This window comes from Pituophis catenifer, unplaced genomic scaffold (genome assembly GCF_029215685.1).
Source record: "Pituophis catenifer annectens isolate HBS135680 unplaced genomic scaffold, rPitCat1.0.hap2 SCAF_1, whole genome shotgun sequence".
In the NCBI taxonomy this organism is placed as follows: domain Eukaryota; kingdom Metazoa; phylum Chordata; class Lepidosauria; order Squamata; family Colubridae; genus Pituophis; species Pituophis catenifer.
The window spans coordinates 178,718,671-178,726,715 of record NW_027256881.1 but is presented as its reverse complement, the minus strand read 5'-3'; positions in this window follow the sequence as shown (position 1 = coordinate 178,726,715).

Genomic DNA, 8,045 nt, shown 5'->3' with positions numbered 1-8,045 from the left:
TCAGCCAGTTTCCACGAAAACGCAAACTGGTCGAGGGTACACTCCAATGACATCCCAGCCAATAGGGTCACGTTCGAGCATGGCCAAGGGGAAAGGGAGGTCAGAGAGGTCACAGGGCACAAAGCCAACCATCGCAAGGCGAGCGTCAAAGGTTGGAAAGAAGGGCACCCTTCACTGAAGATAGATGACCTGACGGACAAAGAGGCAGACAACATGCAGGAAACCGAGCCAACCCCCAGCAGGCCAATCAGAGAAACCAGAAACAAGCTACCAAAGAAGTTAGAGGACTACGTTATGACCATCCACAACACCCATTTCACGCCCAGCTCATATGAAGACATCCTCGGGCTCCCCCAAGAAGAGAAAGAAAAATGGATGTTTGCCATGGAGAAGGAGATGGAAAGCCTAAGGAACCTCCAGGTATACTCACCTGCCCAAGTTCCAGAGGACAAAAAACCAATAGGAACCAAATGGGTGTTCAGGGTTAAGACATTAGAGGACAACAAGGTCCTATACAAGGCAAGACTAGTCGCGCAGGGTTTCACACAAAGATACCCCGAAGACTATACAGACACCTACTCGCCAACTGTCAGGGCGGAGAGCGTCAAAAGCGCCCTGGTGGTGGCCACCATCCTGGGCTTGGAGGTCTTCCAATTCGACGTACAAACAGCGTACTTGCACGCCGAGCTGGATAAAGAAATATACGTTAAAGCGCCGCCTGGGTACAACAAAGGCGAGAACCAAACCTGGCTGCTGAACAAAAGCCTGTACGGGCTCAAGCAGTCAGGCAAAAGGTGGTATGACTGCCTGGCCAAGGCCCTCAGATCCATGGGCTTCGAGGCCACCTCAGCCGACAAATGCTTCTTTACGAGGAGAGAAAACAACACATTCGAAGGTGTGCTCGTTTACATGGACAACATTTTGTACATCAGCAAACACAAGGACAGATGTGACAAGTTCGCCACTGACCTGGGTAGCCACTTCTCCTTAAAGTCACTTGGAAAGATTGACAGATACCTAGGGGTCCAAGTGATAAAAACCAACAAGGGTTTCCGCCTCTCCCAGAGAGAAAAGATCATCGAGCTGCTGTCCAAATGCAACATGTCCGAAGCAAAACCCAGCGAGACCCCCATGCAACCTGAGTTCCTGAAGACCATGTATGAGGAATCTGAACCTTTCACAGACAACAAATTGTATAGATCAACGATAGGGTCACTACTGTACATATCCAACTGGACCAGGCCCGACATCGCCTTAGCCGTCAATCTGCTGTCCAGGCATGTAAGCAAACCCACGGTAACACACTGGAACGCCATCAAAAGACTACTTAGATACTTAAAATTCAGTGCGGATGCCCTACTCTGCCTAGAACCAGAAACATCTGAGAAACCAAAGCTAACCTGCTATGCTGACGCTGACTGGGCTGGGGACATAGAGTGCAGAAAAAGCACCTCAGGCTACGTGCTACTACTCAACAATTGCCCCATCCATTGGTACACTGGAAAGCAAAAACTGGTGGCCACATCAACTACGGAAGCAGAATTTGTTTGCCTATCAAAGGCCGCAAACAATTTAGTATGGTTCGATGACCTGCTCTGCGACATCTGGGCTGAACCCTCATATCCAATAGTTATCCACGAAGACAACAAGGCAGCGATAGAGATCTCTAGGGCCGATGCCATAGGTCAGCGTTCTAGGCACATTGACATTAAATACAAACACGTCAGGCAGTTTTCAGAGATAGGTTTCATTAGGGCAGTACACTGTGACACAGAGGAGCAAACAGCAGATATTCTCACTAAACCCCTACCACATAAACAACATGCTTACCTCATGTCAAAAATGCGTGTTTGCTTGTAATTCATGCCTGTACCTGTGTATTCTCTATATGTATGCAAACACCGCCCCAGGTACCCAGTTAGGCATTTAGAGGGGGTTTTTGTCATGATAAATGCCTAACTACTATATCTCCCTGATCACCCGGACCTTCAAGGGTTAACTAACCACATATCCCATAATCCCTGTAACCACTCCTTACCTCTTAGCCCCTCCTCCTGGGTACAAAAGGTCCGACCACATGGTCCACAGATGATTCCAGATGTATACCTGAAAGAGAAAGGTACAAGGTCAGTGACCTCCAGTACCAACAGATCAATAATAAAGCTACAGAAAAGAATTGGAGTCTGTCTTTGAGTTATTGGGCTAGATCCAGCTTATAACAAACCCTCATGTATCACCTGTAATAAACCTTCTTTCTGTTAAAATTACAAAAGTATGATTTACTAGTCCTTGTTGAAGTTAGATTCCCGCTCTGAAGACACACATTCAAAAAGCATCCTCTGACACTGTCCATGATGTATCCCACAAGTAAGTCAGAATTATGCTTTTTTCTACTTAAAATCACACACATTGTTACAAATCACATGCATTTGTTCTCAACTGATCTGGCTAAATTTGGGAGCTAGAAAGCTTATCAAAAGACACAAGTGTCCTATTGTCTGCAAGAACATTTTGAACACAGTGAATTCCCCAAATATCCATGTTTCATTGTTTCACCAAACCACACAACTCTGATATCTGATTAGTTCTCATTGACGTCACAAAATGAATAGAAAGAATAAAGCTGCAGATAGTAGAAACTGCAGTCTGTCAGAGAAGGAAAAAAAACCTCTCTAAAATCATTTGGTGTATCATTTTAGAAAATAAATTATAATACCTCCCATGCAAGTTTAATAATGAAATAAACAGTAAGACTGAAAAGAATAAATATAGAAAATATAAAGCCAAATGCCAACATATGCATTTCTATATATATTCTATAGTATGTGAAATGAACCAACAAAATATATTTCTTCTTCATGTCTGAATCCCATGAATTAGAGAAGTTTATTTATATTACAATGGCTCTAATCTGATAAATTGAATTTAGTCAAGCAAAGAACACAGGCCCACAAAAAAAGGGTGGGTGGTTTACTTGTTTTGTCAGAAGGAGGGATAAGTGGTTGTTGTTCTCTGAGTAGGTGGCTGAAAACTAATGCAAATATGCCATCACTGGGAATTTAAATTCTCAAAAAGCATTAGGAGCCTCCATAGACAAAAGCAGCTGCATTCAGGATTTGCTGACAAGAAAGCATTAGATGCACAAATATATGTATTTCAGATAAAAAGTGCATGACCATAGTTTTGTTGTCATTCCAAATTTTAATTAGGAATTGTAGTTCAAAGAAGGGAGAAATAAAAATCTCAGCTGATAAATAATCAAGGCATGAGGCATTCTATGCTCAAGTATACATCCATATATAGTTGTGCTCCTCTCTAACATGCACTTGTCTAACGTCTTCATTCTAAAGATCTAAATTGGGATATTGATGTGGAATTAAATTTTTTGGTTCATTTCTATTCTTTGATTCAGGGAAGTCAGATGCTTCTCTGGATCATTATGAGGAGGAAAAGCAGTATGTATTCTGGGAACAGTTCTTTTTTATGCCCATATAAAAGGACGATCTGTGGGGTAAAATCCTGTAGGTTTTAAGTATAAATTGAAGCAAAATTGATAGGCACTCAAAGCAGTTCACCTTACCCTATCTTGACAATGCCAGGTGTCCTGAACAGACACACTATGTCAAAATGGAAAGGGAAAATGCACTACAATTTTCTCTATAACTGATGGCAAAGGCGAATGCCTGCTGGGACACTTGTCTCCAAAACTACTGAAACAGATAAATATAAGAAGCAAAAAAATAAAACTTCTATAGTAATGTTCTCCCTAGGTAAGGAGGAAGAGATAGATTCTCCATAGGTGGTTGTCATTCTTTATTTATATTTCCTTCTTGGCTGACATGCATTCAATCTATTTTCCTGATTTCACATTTTCTCTAAAAAGTTATTGATTCAGTAGTCAAGAGCATTTTAGTAGGATGGTCAATTTGGCATTGCCCCCAAAAGAGGAACTACATTAAAAAAAGAACATAGACTGACATATGTTGTTTTCTATAGAGAAATAATAATCATAATTATATATTTCTATAACTAGGAAAATTGTGGCCTGCATGACTGCTCAGTCTATAATCGAAGTGCTAATGGCTGATAGCCAGCGTAGGACCTCTCTCTGTTCTTCCTTATTTTAATAGTAGATTTGTCCTTGTAATGGAAGAAAAGGAAATTCTAAGAGATAAATGTCATACATGATATATGGGTACCCTACTCTCTAGATGTTCTATAAGGGATTGTATACAGGTAATTCTCACTTAAGGACCGGTCACTTAATGACCATTCAAAATTACAAAGCATTTTTAAAAATATACTTATGACATGTCCTCAAAGGTATAACTGCTTCACATCTCTGCAGTCATGTGATCACATTTTGGGTATTTGGCAACTGGCTTACATTAAGGACCTGTTGCAGCGTTTTGCAGTCACATGAATGCAATTTACAACATTCTTTTGCTGTTTTTCCCCATTGTTTTTTCCCCAACGTCCATTGGATATGCTGAATTCACTTAATGATTGTTGTACAAACAGTTGTATAATCAGGTCAGGTCATATGATCATCTACTTAATGACTGCAATGACTTATGACCAAAAATCTGGGCTCAGTTATGGTTGTAAATCGAGGAACACCTGTAGTTTTAATTAGAGACTTTAAGGTTTTTTAAATTCCTTTTTTCATAAGGCTCGGATGTATCCTCCTCCGTTCATATTTTATCCTCACAACTGTAATGTATAGAACTGCAGAAAACATTTGAAAAGAGCTCTTGGTCAAGTAAATTGAGACAATGGAAGCATAGTCCTTGAAGCATTAAAGCAGCCATGTCATCCAAAATACAGAGCGTGCCTTCCTTAGGAGACTCTCCCTCTTGTCTTAACATGCACATACTCATATGCTATAGTGATTTTGCTACTATCCTCATGGAAATGTTTTCTCTTAAGTCCAGATACCTACAGTAATTAATGCATTGAATAATATATGTCTGTGTTCAGCAGTGGTTTTAATTTTGTTTGATTAGGTGCAAGTGTCAGAAAAGAGATCTACAACACAGCAAAACCAACTGAATGTCTTCTAAGTACCGCCTTTAAATCTTGGTTCTTGAAATAAGAAGATAACTAGTCACATCAGAATAGAAGTTGACATTGCAGGCCCTGAAATACTTCTATAGAGATCAGAGAGAGAAAAGCTTGATGCTCAGTCTATCCAAACAAAATAAAGCGATCAGCTTGTCATATTTTAGATAAAGAAGATTGCTGAAGCCTATCAGACCCGGAATAAAAGGCAAAGTGCAGAACACTAAACGTGCAGAATCTGAGATAGTAAAAACTGTGTTGGTTAATAAACAAAGTTCTCACCAGGTTTAGCACCAGCACCAGCACAGTAATTTTAAAAAAGTCATAGTGGGTAAGGAAAGAATTACTGAAATTGTTTACAAGTAGATTAAAAAAAATTCATCACAAAAATACCAGTCTTGCAATATTTCAGAATAAAATAAGGCCCAGTATAGGGGCACACATTTCAATGGAGAAAGAAACTTTCTTTCTTTAAAAAGAGAAACAAGTAGAATGTACATTGAGACAGAATTGTAAATGTAGAAACTGATCCTAATACTGGAGAGCATCGTGAGAAATCTACTGGCACAAACACCAGCCAAATTGCAAAAATAATCGTGCAGTTACAAAAGTAGACTTTGAAAATTAGATTCTAATTAGAAAACCAGATAAAGATCTATCATTAGCAGGCATCTTATCCCAAACAATGCTGCTGAGCCACAACAGAAGGAAGAATGTAACTTTCAGCAAGTATATAAAATTATCAAGAACCTATTCACAATAATATACTGGAGAAAATTAGAGAAGGGTTTATAAAGGCAGTAAACACGTAAACACTCATAAACCTGAGAGAACAATCAAAATTAGAAAAGTGCTACCATTAAGGAGGAACAAGAACAATAAAGAGAAAATAGCTACAGAAAAGGGATTTTTTTAAAAAAAAAAAACCCAGAACATCTACCAAAGCTAAAACTTCAGAATCTACATTTGAGACATTGTGATACTGTATTACATCATCACACATACAAACTAGTGGAGATTTATTACAAACCAACCTGGCTTTTCAGAACAGCAGTTGTAGGACCCATCATCCCTGAATATGTTCTACCCTCAAGTCCCTGCATACTTCCAAACTCTGCCTGTCATGGGTTCAAAGTTCCTGCCTCACTCCCTTCCCCCCACCCCATTTCTCTTTCCCTCTAAAGTATTCACCACATTCACAGTCACTCACACACCCCATGTTCATCCCCAAAATATCCAAGCCTTCCGTCGCATGCCTAATATTCCCCCATAAATACATTTATTCATGTATTTTAACTTTTAATCTGACCCTAGGTATTTTATTTTTTTTTATTTTTTTTATTATTAAATATAAACACAGATATAAAGACAATACAATACAATACAATACAAAGACAAACAAAAAACCCACCACCTACAAACCCACCTAACATTTTACATTTACTCTTTTGTCATCAACAGAATATATGTTATTGAGCTTATATAGTTTAATAAAGAGTAATTATTAAATGTCTAATTCCAAAGTTATAACTTTTCACTACAAATTTACATTTCTTATGGGTTCATCTCCTTGTGAAAGTCTTTACCCTAATTTCTGTCCTCTACATTTTTGCTGATTTTCCTTTCCAGCCATTGATACCATTGGTGCCATACAAGATAGTATTCGCTTTCTTCCTTTTCCTGGAGTTCCAGCGTCAATCTGTCCATTTCAGCACACTCTGTTATCTTTGCAACGATTTTGTCTTTGGATGGGAGTTGGTCTGATTTCCAGTTTTGCGCGAACAGTAGTCTTGCTGCTGTCAAGATATGTATGATGAGATATTTCATTTCCTTAAGATGTTGTGCCGTTATCATGCCAAATAGAAAAAATTCTGGACTGTTTTCTATTTGAATGTTCGTTATTTCTTCAATAATATTTTTTATATCTTGCCAATAGTGTTGGGCTTTCCTACATTTCCACCAAGTGTGATAATATGTCCCCTTTTTTGATTTACATTTCCAACACAACGCCGAAGTGTTTGGGTGTATTTTGGCAAGTCGGGCTGGTGGTAAGTGCCATCTATAAAACATTTTAATGAGGTTCTCCTTGTAAGATGTGGCTCTTGTCATTTTAATGTTCTGCTTCCATAATTTCTCCCAGTCAGCCAATTGAATATTATGTCCTATGTCCCTGGCCCACATTGTCATGTTATGTTTAACTGTTTCTTCTATTAATTTGTCTCTCAAAAGGTAGTTATATGTTTTAGTAATCATTTTCTGGTCTGCTCCTAATAAAATTCTGTCCAGTTCGTTCAGATCTTTTGCAATTCCATATTTGATTTTATCCGCCTTGTATCTTGAGTATATTTGTGTATAGTGCCACCAATCAATATTTATATCGCCATTTTGGAGTTGATGTCTTGGAGTAAGTTCTCCTTCATGATTCAGTAAATCTTGGTATCTCATAATCTTTCCGATTTCAAGGGTATTTGGAAATATCAATGCCTCCATCGGGGACCACCATTTTGGTATTTTAGTATAATAGGTTTTCTTAATTCCCTGCCAAATCTTGAAGACTGACCCTAGGTATTTTAATTGTACTTGTGTATTGTATTTATTTATCAATCAAATGTATACAACCAGTTACATAATATTTATCTTTATCTATAGATAGTTATATAGATATTTATCAATCAAATTTATATTATCAATCAAATTATGGTGGGATATGAAAGTAGTACATAAATACTTCAGTACCTTGGATGATCTGATTTGGTGTCTTCCAGATGATTCATACAGCACCTGTGAAGCATAGAGTTCAGTCATACTCTGAATCATATTGACTTAGTCATAGCCTATTGAACTATTGGTGTTCCCAGGTAAACCAAATGGTAACACAGACAGGAAACTCAACTAGGAAATCTACCTTATTGTAAGGCTACAATAACAGAATCTTGCAAGTCTGAGAGGGCAAACTTCCCACCACCACTTTTAACAGCAGGATG